This window comes from Megalobrama amblycephala, linkage group LG24 (assembly GCF_018812025.1).
Source record: "Megalobrama amblycephala isolate DHTTF-2021 linkage group LG24, ASM1881202v1, whole genome shotgun sequence".
Classification (NCBI taxonomy): Eukaryota; Metazoa; Chordata; class Actinopteri; order Cypriniformes; family Xenocyprididae; genus Megalobrama; species Megalobrama amblycephala.
Window position 1 is genome coordinate 14857178 of NC_063067.1, and position 14264 is coordinate 14871441.

Genomic DNA, 14264 nt, shown 5'->3' on the forward strand with positions numbered 1-14264 from the left:
ATAGGAAAACATAAATAATGAAAATTGTTTATAAATTTATTAAATACAGATTATTATAACCAGCTGCTAAAACACATTTAAGCAAATAACTGAAAGGCAGATCTAAGAATACCTTGGGATTTACTCATCCTTTGTCTTCAGACACAGGAAAACATATTTGCGGTTAGACTGAGAAAAAAATGAAAAAGATATGGGCACAATTATGGTTTAATCCCCCTTTTGGATACACAGCACATGACTGAGTCATGAAGGTGTGGAAGACAGGCTTTCAGGGACTAAATAAGAGACAAATGCAGATTTTAAAGTGTCTGTAATTACAGTGTATAACTGAAATGGTAGCCCAAAAGTACATTTTGTGCAAATGTTTGCTTTTACTTAGATTAAACTTCATTGTTGCCTAATTTACTGACTACACTCATAAATTTCACACTTTTAAAGTACTTTAAAGAAATCTACCTTACATGCATACTGGTATTAAGAAAATATTAAATCAAATATGAGTGAAAGAGTGAAAGTGCAAAAGCATTTAAGCAAACAACATTGGATAATAAAGGCAGAACAGTGTGGGTTATTGTGAAGAGTGCTGGCACTATAAATTAGGAGAAAATGTATCAATAAGACTTATAAAGAAACATTCGAAAGACTAGTTTTATTTCAATTTGATTTATGTGGAGATACATTGACATTTTATGTCAAATAAATGCTGTTGTTTTGAACTTTCTATTCATCAAAGAATCCTGAAAATGTGTCACTGTTTACACAAAAAAATATTTAGCATATTTATTTTCTTGAGCACCAAATCAGCATGTTAGAATGATTTCTGAAGGATCATGTGACACTGAAGACTGGAGAAATGATGCTGAAAATTCAGCATTGAAATCACAGGAATAAATTACATTTTAAAATATGTTACAATGCAAAAACATCTTACTGACCTTAAACTTCTGAATGGTAGTGTAAATCATCCGATTATTTAAAAACTGTACAAGTCATTTATTTTGCATGGCTGTTTGTTTTCCCTAATTTTTGTCTTCCATTCTTCTGGTGCTTGTTAGCTCATGTGTGCTGTTTAATCTTCCATGAGTGTATTCCTGTCGCTCTGTTTGATTTATGTGAGGATTAGCGAGAATGGAACCAGAAAGCTTTCGAATGCAATTTGTTTTAAAATTAGCTCTTGATTCAAGTCCAAGTCTGTGAGACCTGCAATATTTCATTCACTTCATTCATTCATTTTCACTCACTCATTCACTCACTCCTCCTGCTCTCACTCTCTCCATCTGGAGTGGAGCTTTTCATCTTGTGTTTGCATAATCAATTCACAACAGAAATACCCTCTTCAGAGCTGGAGTCCTAATGAAATTAATGAAGGTCTTCCTTTGACGTTACCTGCTGAAAACCCGTCAGTTGCTCTCGCTGTCTGTTTTGTCGTCTGTTCGCACTCTTTGCATGTCTCGACTACTTTCCATTACCTACTTTGATACCTCCTGGGAAATTACAGAAAGAGCCTCTTCGTGTGCTCTGGGTCTTTAAATGTGTCTGATGCACACATGCTGGCACTGGCTATTCATCAGGAGGCTGAAAGCGGCTCTGTAATGTGCCCCTGCTGGGCATGTGTGTATGAACCGCTCAGCCAAGTCTGCCCGTTGGAGAGATAAATCACAAAAATTAGATCTCTTTGATATCTCAATTGTTTCTCCTATACAGCAGTGAGATTACATGGAGAGCAAATGGAGTCTCCTGCATCTCAGGTTATACAGGAGTCTCCATTTGCTTGTAATGTCACGGCAGAAACAAGGAGAAACAACTGAGATATGAAAGAGATCTCATTTTGGATATCACATACCTAAGGTTTTACAAGAGATCGTAACAATATCAGGTTTGGTTTGTCAAATGTCAGAGATTTTAATAACTTGTAGGACAATGTCTAGTCATTTGTATGATATTTTTTTTTGATGATTTTTATTTGTACATTTTTCCTTATGCAATGTTATTGTTACACTGTAAAAAATGTTCAACTTCAATAATTAATGTGGTTCAGATAACAAAATATTTTGAGTTTCTGTTGATTAAACCAATTGCCTTAATTGTATTAACTCAAATTTTTAATTTCAATTAACTCAAAATTGAATCAAGGCAACCAGGAAACTCACTTTTTTAAGTTAAACCAACAATTCTTTTTTACAACGTAAGAAATGTGAACATAGTATTTTCCTATCCTAACAAACCATACATCAACGGAAAGCTTATTTTTCAGCTTTCAGTTTATGTATAAATCTCAATTTCAAAAAAACTGACCCTTATGGTTTTGTGGCCCAGGGTCACAATCCATCCTGGGATTGAAGACTAAGTTATGTGAGCTTTTCTATCTTCATGGATTATCTAGATCTAAACTCTTATTGAATGTAAACAAATGTTTCATTTGTTTTTATTTCTCCTAAAGATTTTAGAAGAAACATCATAAGTGCAACTTCTGAGCAATCAAAGAATCCGATCAAAACCACACCAAAGCTAACAGAGACATGTTCTCCGTCACTCCAACCATCATCTGCTGGTTATCAGATGGACACTAAAAATATTTCACATTTCCTGTGGCGCTTTGCTTGGAGGTCAAGGGGGCAAATGGAAAAAGAGGAGATGAGAGTGGAGGATGTGAAAGCCAACTGTGGAGAGCAGCAGTGCACTCATCCATCTCTCTCGCTCCTTTGCTCCTCTCTCAGTTTACCTCTGCTGTTCACAGTATCTGATTTTTACGTAAATATCATTCTTTCAGCAGATCAAGCTGTCCTTGATAGCTCCTGATCTATACCAGGTCATACCTATTCCAGGCAAACCTCAACCTGGCTCTTCACTTCATTAAAAGCTGAACTTCACATGTTAGCAATGCCTTTCAGATGCTGAATGACCCTCATGGATAAACAGCTTCCCTGCCCTCTTCTGTGCCAGTCCAGGGTCATATGAGAGGAGGAAAGGACGTTCATGGCACACAGCAGTGGGGTGCACTGAGACTTGAGCACATGACCCTCCCATGGCACTTTCTAAAGGTGCCTTTTGCCATCAAATAAATAAATAGTGGTGAAAAATAAGAGAGAAAATACTAGAAGACATGGACAGAAATAGAAGAAAGATACAGAAATGCATACTACAAATTTAAAAATTTAAAAATTAATTTTAAAATTAGGGAGCAAGATGATATGAAACCCCACGTGTATGATCCAGATGTTTATGTGACAAATATAAATAAATGTTTAAAGGTGCCCAAGAACGTTCTTTCACAAGATGTAATATAAGCCTAAGGTGTCCCCTGAATGTGTCTGTGAAGTTTCAGCTCAAAATACCCCATAGATTTTTTTTAATTAATTTTTTTAACTGCCTATTTTGGGGCATCATTAACAATGCACTGATTTACACTCGGCGCCGCCCCCTTAAATCGCATGCTCCCTGCCACACCAGCTGTCGACTATATTACAGCGCATTTACAAAGTTCACACAGCTAATATAACCCTCAAATGGATCTTTACAAGATGTTCGTCATGCATGCTTCGAATTATGTGAGTAAAGTATTTATTTTGATGTTTACGTTTGATTCTGAATGAATTTGAGGCTGTGCTCCGTGGCTAACGGCTAATGCTACACTGTTGGAGAGATTTATAAAGAATGAAGTTGTGTTTATGAATTATACAGACTGCAAGTGTTTAAAAAATGAAAATAGCGACGGCTCTTGTCTCCGTGAATACAGTAAGAAACGATGGTAACTTTAACCTCATTTAACAGTACATTAGCAACATGCTAACGAAACTTTTAGAAAGACAATTTACAAATATCACTAAAAATATCATGCTATCATGTATTATGTCAGTTATTATTGCTTCATCTGCCATTTTTCGCTGTTGTTCTTGCTTGCTTACCTAGTCTGATGATTCTGCTGTGTGCAGCTCCAGACGTTAACTGGCTGCCCTTGTCTAATTCCTTTTATAATGTTGGGAACATCATGGGCTGGCATTATGTAAATATTGGGGCGTACACCCCGACTGTTACGTAACAGTCGGTGTTATGTTGAGATTCGCCTGTTCTTCGGAGGTCGTTTAAACAAATGAGATTTAAGAAGGAGGAAACAATGGAGTTTGAGACTCACTGTATGTCATTTCCATGTACTGAACTCTTGTTATTTAACAATGCCAAGATAAATTCAATTTTTCATTCGAGGGCACCTTTAAGTATATATATAATTTAAAAATATCCGAAATGGCAAAAAATGGCTAATATAGATTTTAAAATTATTTACATAAGTATATTCAAAGTTTTAGTAATTTCTGTTTTCTCATAGTTTTTTTTTTTAATCTATTTTTAAATATTTTTTAAAATTATCTAAATACATTTATATTGTCCAAAATATATTTTTAAAAAATACATTTTCAAATGACCCAAAATAATATAATTTTTTGCCCCTTTAAGTACATGTTATAACATAGATTTTGGCTTTTGAAGGTCTACACAAAATCTATTTTCATTTTGAAAAACATCTTTTCTTAAGTAACACTGTTTAAAACATATATTTAAAGGGGTGGTTCATTATGATTTCATTTTATGATTTAACTTTAGTTAGTGTGTATTGTGTAATGTTGCTGTTTGAGCATAAACAACGTGCAAAGTTAGGACGCTCAAAGTTCAATGCAAAGGGAGATATTTTCTTATAAAGAATTCTGTTTAAGGACTACAACAAACGGCTGGTAGGAACTACAACAAGCTTCTTTCTGGGTTGGTGACATCACTAACCCTAAAATTGACATGAACCCTGTCCCCATGAACAGGCAACAAAGGGGGTGAGGCCATGTTATTGCAATACAGTACATAACACAAATGCAATAGCATGTCATAAAAGCAAGATGACAACATGACAAATAAAACCGTAATTAAACTAAACTATACCTGTTCTATCTTCATGCTGCCTATATTCTCTTGCTTTGTAGGATCTTACAACAGTTACACAAGCGATTTATAGATTATCATGACAGAATATGCTAATCAATGACTTTAAGATAGTTATGCCGCGTTCCAGGCAACCCGTAACCCGTGTTTTTCCTTCTAACCTTCTAACCATGAAAGTGCACTGGAACGGCAGTCAAACCCGTGACTTCTCACCCGTGAACTCGTACTAGATCGATGTACTCCCAGTTACGGGTTCTGACGTCACATAGCCCGCGAAACAACAATGGCAGCCCCTACGGATGCGGTGTTTATGCAAGTGCACGGTAAAATAAAAGGTATAACAGCTTCTCTTGCCGTATGCGCCGTTTTCCTCCTCTGTTTCCCTCAAATAAGCAAGGAGTAAGCACCTTTGGCGATAGAAATAATTGTTAATGAGCATAAGCCCCGTACGGTCCGCCATGTTAGTTTGTTTACAGTTTTACGCAGTTTGGTGTGACTTTCCTGGAACGCTACAAAGTCGTGAGTCGTGATTTGAAGTCGTGACTTACGAGCTCAAAAACCTGCCTGGAACGCAGCATTAACTCCACATCAGCTATATAAATGAATCAACTAAACATCCTGTTGCATTCTACATGTTGTCTTTTTTTCTTGAGTCTCTCCATCATTGTCCGACTCCGGTTTGAACATAAAAGACTGAACATTTTCTGACATTTTCAGTGCGTCTGCTTAAGGTAATCAGCGCTGCTATTACACTATGTGCTAACAGGAGCTCTTGAAACTCCGCCCTCTTCGTAGGAGCAGCAGCTCATTTGCATTTAAAGGGACACACACGAACAGAACGCTTTTACTCGCCTTCAAAAAGTGACAAATTTAACATGCTATAAAAAATGATCTGTGGGGTATTTTGAGCTAAAACTTCACATACACACTCTGGGGACACCAGAGACTTATTTTACATCTACACAAGTGACATTATATGACCCCTTTAAAGTACATTTTGGGCAGAATTTTTTTTTATTATTATTTTTGCTGTATGGGTATACATGCATATCATCATTCTTCATTAAACTGTATGTGTTGTATATGCAGTTTCAGAAATGTTCAAAAAAGTTCAAATCGGAAACACTATGATATGATAATGGGGAAATGAAATGGGTCACAGCATTTCTCACTCAGGTTTTGTGGTCAGTGATATCTAGTGGGTTGCACTTTTTCTGTTGTCAACTTATGGTCTGTTATTTCAAGATACCCTATGTCACTGGTCAAAACTGGTCAAACACACAAATCCTGCTCCATACTCTTTTAATAGAAAATAGCAGATGACAACATAGCTTAGGAAGGACTGATGTCTTTAATGATGGGGCTTATTGAAGGGTCAGTTGGTCTGTGTTGCTCAATTTTCATCTTATTGTTTTATAGTGAATACTCATCTCACAATAAAAATTAAACAGGAAAATTAAAGTATTGTACAGTTAATTATGCAGCTTGTGTGGAAAGAGAAAACAATCATAATGCTAAGGAAAACACTACATTTTATAATATTCATGCTGGAAATATAGAAAATAGGCTTAGAAGGTAAATCAGGATGATTTCTTTTATCCTTCTGCCACTGAGTATGTGTGGACTGATCTCACACTGAGCACTGATGAAGTGCAGATAAGGAATTTATCAATGTACGTCAGCACATCAGAGCAGTGTGTTATGCGGCTACACTGGAATCTGTGTGCGTGCGTGTCTGGTGGACTAGGTGAAAAAGGAATTCACAGCAGGAGAAGCTACTGTATAGTGCAGCATCCCTATCTGGAAAGGAAAAGATAGACAGATGAGATTAGAGGGAATGAAGGTGGAATGAAAAATGGCAATTAACCGCAGAGGATCACTTGTGTTTCTCTTTTTTAATATCAGTAACTGTCTGAGTCACAAAGTCTGAGACCACATAAAAATTTATCTTGGCATAGTCAAATAACAAGAGTTCAGTACATGGAAAAGACATACAGTGAGTCTCAAACTCCATTGTTTCCTCCTTCTTATATAAATCTCATTTGTTTAAAAGACCTCCGAAGAACAGGCGAATCTCAACATAACATATTTGCATATGCCAGCCCATGATCCCAACATTATGAAAGACATTAGACAAGGGCAGCCAGTAACGTCTGGATCTGCACAGCTGAATCAACAGACTAGGTAAGCAAGCAAGAATAATAGCGAAAAATGGCAGATGGAGCGATAATAACTGATATGATCCATGATATCATGATATTTTTAGTGATATTTGTAAATTGTCTTTCTAAATGTTTCTTTAGCATTTTGCTAATGTACTGTTAAATGTGGTTAAAGTTACCATCGTTTCTTACTGTATTCACGGAGACAAGAGCCGTCGCTATTTTCATTATTAAACACTTGCAGTCTGTATAACTCATAAACACAACTTCATTCTTTATAAATCTCTCCAACAGTGTAGCATTAGCCCGTTAGCCACAGATCACAGCCTCAAATTCATTCAGAATCAAATGTAAGCAATATAACAGTATACAATACTCACATAATCCGACGCATACATGCCGCATGCATGACGAACACTTTGTAAAGATCCATTTGAGGGTTTTATTAGCTGTGTAAACTTTGTTTGCACTGTTCAAGGCAAGCGCGAGCTCTGTGGGCGTGGAGCACGAGAATTAAAGGGCCAGTAGCCCTGAATCGGTTCATTTATAATGATGCCCCAAAATAGGCAGTTAAAAAAATGAATTAAAAAAAGTCTATGGGGTATTTTGAGCTGAAACTTCACAGACACATTCAGGGGACACCTTAGACTTATATTAGATCTTTTTTTTAAAAGTTCTAGGGCACCTTTAATTATGTGACTCTTTGTACAGATGTTCTTGCTTCCAATGAAGTTCAAGATGTTCTTTAGATCAAATCATTCTTGAGATCATGATCATCTGGTTTTACACAAACTCATGCTAATTTTTCAATAAATTTTTTTTCTTCAAATTTGCAATGCTGATAGTATAATGTAAGTAGAAAATAATGCATTTTCACTAGTTAAAAAGGTGAAAAACTTTTGGATTCAACTGTACATGTTTCTAACTTTGACAAAAATCTTCAAAAAACCATTCTACTACATAATCCTGGGTGTCTCCAAGAAAAAACACTTGTAAGTACATCTCGGTTCTTCTTTATTATTATTTTGCGTCTTTGTCAATCACAGGAAAACAGCCACACCACAGGAAGGAGGACCGAGTGATCCACCTATTTTCATCTGTTAGCTCTTTCGTTTATCTAAACCATTTCCGCTGTCTGTTTGTCCTTTCATGTTTCCGCTCTGTTCTGTGATCGGGTCAGAACCCTAGAATCCTGTCCAAGAACACACCCGCATTCCTGAGAGACACTGAGAGACATTTTACTATAGCAGTATAGTGTAGTGAGGTATAGTAGTGACAAACATTTTTTGATTTACAGTTTTTCAGGTACATTTACAAATGTACATGTGATGTATGAATGGGTGTGCGTGAAAACGAGGACATGCAGATCTTGGAAACAGGTTCATGCACTACTGGCTGCTCCAAATATCCTCATAAACTCATTACATATATCCCTGTTCAAACAGATCACAGTGTAACAGTCTTTACAATAACACTGAAACCTTGAAAACAATGAAAATAACACAATCGAAACCACAAAAACAATACAAGCAAACAGCCCATGCCCTTTTATACAATATATTGTGCATCTGGGCCATACACAGGGGAACCATAAGTAAATACATCATCCGACATTGATGGACTTTGAAACCCCTAAGGTTTACAGAGTGTTTGTGTTTGTTTACATGTAACAGGATTCTCTCCATGATTTCAAGGTTCTTTGTGAGGTACATTACCTTTTAGGCATGAACCCAGCCTATGTTAGTGCAACTCTGGTAAACACCATTGAAATTTGGAACAGCTGTTGGGCACTTGCAACTGAACTTGGCTTAGTAATTTTTTTCTCTCAGTCCACAGATCCATAAAGCTTTGTAAGGTTTCAACAAAAGCAAGCCACACATGTTGACTCAAGACAACAGGTTCCATTGCATAGCTACTTTTGTTTTCTAAATCCTGAACAATTAAGCATGCAGTGCAGTGAAAATGTTATTTTAATCACTGCGTTTAGTTCTATTGATTAATGCATGGAATGTTAAAGGAGCTATATGTACGAATTTTCATGTATTCGCTTATTCAACGTAATCACTTTTCTATTGACCATGTATGGACAGCTTGTAATGAAACATAAAAAAATGAGACCTTCCCCAACTTCCTAGGTTGTCTATAGACTGATTTTTATGTGAAGCACTCGGGACGTTTTTGCTGGGAAAATCAAAATGTGACATTTACTTGCACTCCCGAGAGCCTCTTACACATTTTTTTAAATACTTTATATATATAGCACTTTTAAAGTTGACACGTACAAAGCGCTTTACACGTATAAGAACACAATCATTAAGAATACAGTCATGAAGAGCTATAACTCAATATATGAACAAGCAAAATGTAATATAAATGTAAAATATCAAACTCCAAAACAAACAAAAAAGACACAAAATATTAAAACCACATCTAAAAAACACGTTTTTAAACAAGATTTAAAGACAGACAGATCTAACATTCAGCAGATCTAATATTCACTGGCAAACTATTCCATAACTACAAATGCTCTATCTCCTTTATATTTACATTTGGATTTTGGAACAGCCAGCAATTTGTTAAAGGTGCCCTAGATTCAAAATTTGAATTTACCTTGGCATAGTTGAATAACAAGAGTTCAGTACATGGAAAAGACATACATTGAGTTTCAAACTCCATTGCTTTCTCTTTCTTATGTAAATCTCATTTGTTTAAAAGACTTCCGGAAAACACGCGGATCTCAACATAACACTGACTGTTACGTAACAGTCGGGGTGTACGCCCCAATATTTGCATATGCCAGCCCATGTTCCCAACATTATGAAAGGCATTAGACAAGGGCAGCCAGTAACGTCTGGATCTGCACAGGTGAATCAACAGACTAGGTAAGCAAGCAAGAACAACAGCGAAAATGGCAGATGGAGCAATAATAACTGATATGATCCATGATATCATGATATTTTTAGTGATATTTGTAAATTGTCTTTCTAAATGTTTCGTTAGCATGTTGCTAATGTACTGTTAAATGAGGTTAAAGTTACCATCGTTTCTTACTGAATTCACGGAGACAAGAGCCGTCGCTATTTTCATTTTTAAACACTTGCAGTCTGTATAATTCATAAACACAACTTCATTCTTTCATCTCTCCAACAGTGTAGCATTAGCCGTTAGCCACAGAGTATATAGCCTCAAACTCATAGAGAATCAAATATAAACATCAAAATAAATACTTTACTCACATAATTCGAAGCATGCATACAGCATGCATGACGAACATCTTGTAAAGATCCATTTGAGGGTTATATTAGCTGTGTGAACTTTGTAAATGTGCTGTAATATAATCGAGAGCTCGTGTGGCAGGGAGCGCGCGAATTAAAGGGGCGGCGCGCTGAAAAAATCAGTGCATAGTTAATGATGCCCCAAAATAGGCAGTTAAAAATATTAATAAAAAAATCTATGGGGTATTTTGAGCTGAAACTTCACAGACACATTCAGGGGACACCTTAGATTTATATTACATCTTGTGAAAAAGCATTCTTGGGCACCTTTAAAAGAAGATCTAAGATATCTAACTGTTTCGAAAGGTCTTAAAAGCTATATAGGTGCCAAACCATTTAATGCTTTGTGAACAATAAAATCTTACAATCAATCCTAAAATGAACAAGTAACAAATGTAAAGAAACTAAAACAGGTGTTATTTGATTAAAAAACTTAATAGTCTGGCCGCAGCATTCTGTACTAATAAAGTATGATTTAAAGAAGAAAACAATAATCAAGACGGGATGAAATAAAAGCATGAATAAGCTTCTTTGAATCATTAAATCTCAAAAACCGCCTCAGCTTGGAAATATTTATAAAAACAAGACTGATCCAACTTCTTAACATGATATTAAAAGCTTAGACTGCTGTCAAAATAAACACCCAAATTTCTTACTACCTGCTTAATATTCAGAAAAACCTTAATAAGAGCTAGCTCAATCTGATTTTATTCAAGCTCTGACCAATTATCACAACTTCAGTTTTATCATTGTTTAACTGTAGAAAGTTTGAGGCCATCCCATTTTTTATATATGTATATCTGTTAAACATGCTTGAAGGACATCCAGACTAGTCAGATCATCAGAACTCAGTGGTGATAAATATAACTGTAGGTCATCTGCATAGCAGTGAAAATTTATATTAGGTTTTTGAATTACAGAGCCAAGAGGAAGCATGTAAATTGAAAAAAGAATTGGTCCTAACAGGGAACCCTGTGGAACACCACAGTTAATTACAGAACGGTGGGATACTTCATCTCCAACTGACACTACAAATGTCCTTTTTGACAGGCAAGACACAAACCAATTCAACACCCTACCTGAAACCCCAACCTATTTTTTCAGTGTAATTAAAATAGATTGGTCAACTATATCAAAGGCTGCAGTTAAATCTTGTAGTAGTAAAACGGAACATTCACCAGCATCCTCTGCCATCAGTAAATCATTTGTCACTCTTAAAGGAGCAGTTTCAGTACTACTATGATTTTCTCTAAAACCTGACTGAAATTTCTCAAAAACAACCTTCAACTGTTCCTTGGCTACTGCCTTCTCTAATACTTTTGAAATAAAAGGTAATTTAGAGATAGGTCTATAATTGAAACAAATACAAATGCGCAAAAACAAAACAAAAATAAAGACTTTATTCAACAAATTTGTCTCTCCTCTGTCATTCTGGTATGCTATTTACGTTGCAGCACTTCCAGGTTCTACATCAGAACACCGGCTCAGCTCCAGAGTCAACATCGCACGCATGCATCCAATATTGATCCGGCGTTCGGAACGTAAATAGCGTAGCAGAATAACAGGGGAGAGATGAATTTGTTCAATCAAGTGGTTATTTTTGTTTTATATTTGCACACAAAAAGTATTCTTGTCACTTCATAATATTAAGGTTGAACCACTGTAGTCATGTTGACTATTTCAACAATGTTTTTACTACTTTTCTGAACCTTGAATGTGGTAATTTCGTTGCTTTCAATAGAGGATAAAAAACCTCTCGGATTTCATCAAAACATCTTAATTTGTGTTCCGAAGATGAACGAAGGTCTTACGGGTGTGGAACGACATGAGGGTGAGTAATTAATGACAGAATTTTCATTTTTGGGTGAACTAACCCTTTAATTCTTCATGGCTTAGATTCAACAAGGTGCTGAATAAGGTACAAAATATCCCGCACACCATTACACCACCACCAGCAGCCTGAACCATTGATACACGGCAGGATGGATCCATGCTTTATGTCGTTTTCTCCAAATTCTGACCCTACCATCTGAATGTCGCAGCAGAAATTCAGACTCATCAGACAACGGTTTTCAACCTTCTTTTGTCCGACTTGGTGAACCCCTTGTGAATTGTAGTCTCAGTTTCTTGTTCTCAGCTGACAGGAGTGGCACCAGTGTGGTCTTCTGTATAGTCCATCTGCTTCAAGGTTTGATGTGTTTGTGTTCAGAGATGCTCTTCTGCAGACCTCGATTGTAACGGGTGGTTGTTTGAGTTAATGTTGCCTTTCTATCAGCTCGAACCAGTCTGATCATTCTCCTCTGACCTCTGGCCTCAACAAGGCATTTTTGCCCACAGAACTGCCAATCACTGGATATTTTTTCTTTTTCTGACCATTCTCTGTAAACCCTAGAGATGGTTGTGCATGAAAATCCCAGTAGAACAACAGTTTCTGAAATACTCAGACCAGCTCATCTGGCACCAACAACCATGCCACATTCAAAGTCACTTCTTCCTCATTCTGATGCTCAGTTTGAAGCAGATCATCTTGATCATGTCTACATGCCTAAATGCATTGAGTTGCTGCCTTTTGATTGGCTGATTTGCATTAACAAGCAGTTGAACAGGTGTACCAAATGTGGCCGGTGAGTGTATAGCCCCTTTAACTGGAAAGTTAAATTTGTAAGCCTACATACATTATTGCCTAACATGAAATTCTCAAAAGATAAGCCAAATTTCCAGTTCACAAAATCATTTAGAAGCCAATCAATCATAAATGTGATCGCCCCACATTATCACAATCACCAAATGTCCAGCGAATCATCAGGCGTTCATGGATAAAGCTTTTCATGAAAGACTGTAAAGCATTAGCAAGTCCTAATTAAAAGGAAAATGAAAAGCATCAAGTGCAATTAGCGCTGCTCTGAAACACATGGGCCCCTGTGTGTGTATATGAGGGTGATGGATGTACAGTGACCTTTACAGCTTACCGCAGCCATAAAATCCCACTATTCAGAATGTGTGTTTACCTCAAAATTCAATGAAGCAAATTAATTTTATGAATACTTTGCATGAACTGTATGAAGTACTGTTCTCATTGTGTTCTACAAGTTAATTATTTCAACATTGTACTGTAAATGACTGAACTGACAGCTGAACTGTGATTTAACCTTTAATCTAGAGGGCTGCTGCATCAATGCATACACTTTAACTTTACCCATGATAAAACAGACACTATTCTGCCCATATTCAAAAGAGTAAAAAAAATCCCCTAAGATGTATAATCAAAAACTGGGAGCTCTGTGGTTGCCAGAAATTCATAATGATGGCATTTTATAGCCATATTTACAGCTTTTTAAACATATATTCACATACATTTAATATATCAACCTACTTTAACTATAAACATTACATGATGAAACAAAGCTCATAAAGTTGAAGTTCTCTATGAGAATTTACTAACTAATATGTAAAGGGAGTGCACAATATTACCCACACAAACACAAAACCCATGACTATTAAATAAATAATACATTAAATATTAACTAAGCAACATAAAATATTATCTATAACTATTAATAAAATATGACTGATGTGTCATATAGAGAATTATAGGAACATCCTTTTACTGTTTATCAGATTACTTTTTAATAGTAATTTTTAATAATATTTTAATGTGCAAGTACATGATTGCTTTAAAAAAATGTAATAATAGATTATATGGTAACTCATATTTTATAATAAAAAAAACATTTTTACTGTAATTTAAGGTGTAACTTAGCCAATGAACTTATTACCTACTGTAGTATTTTACATTCTTTTCCAGTTAAAATTAAACGTTTTAAAGTCATAAAAAGACCCACGTGATTAAAATTCTCTGTTGTTTATAGGTTACAAGAAAGACATTATTTAAAGTTCCTTT

The 14264-nt window shown here is 35.9% G+C and overlaps 1 protein-coding gene across 3 annotated transcripts in view; it reads right to left on the reverse strand.

The window, feature by feature from the left end:
• Nucleotides 1–14264, reverse strand: part of avpr2ab (arginine vasopressin receptor 2a, duplicate b) — a 59493-nt gene that overhangs the window by 13659 nt on the left and 31570 nt on the right. The window lies entirely within an intron of this gene.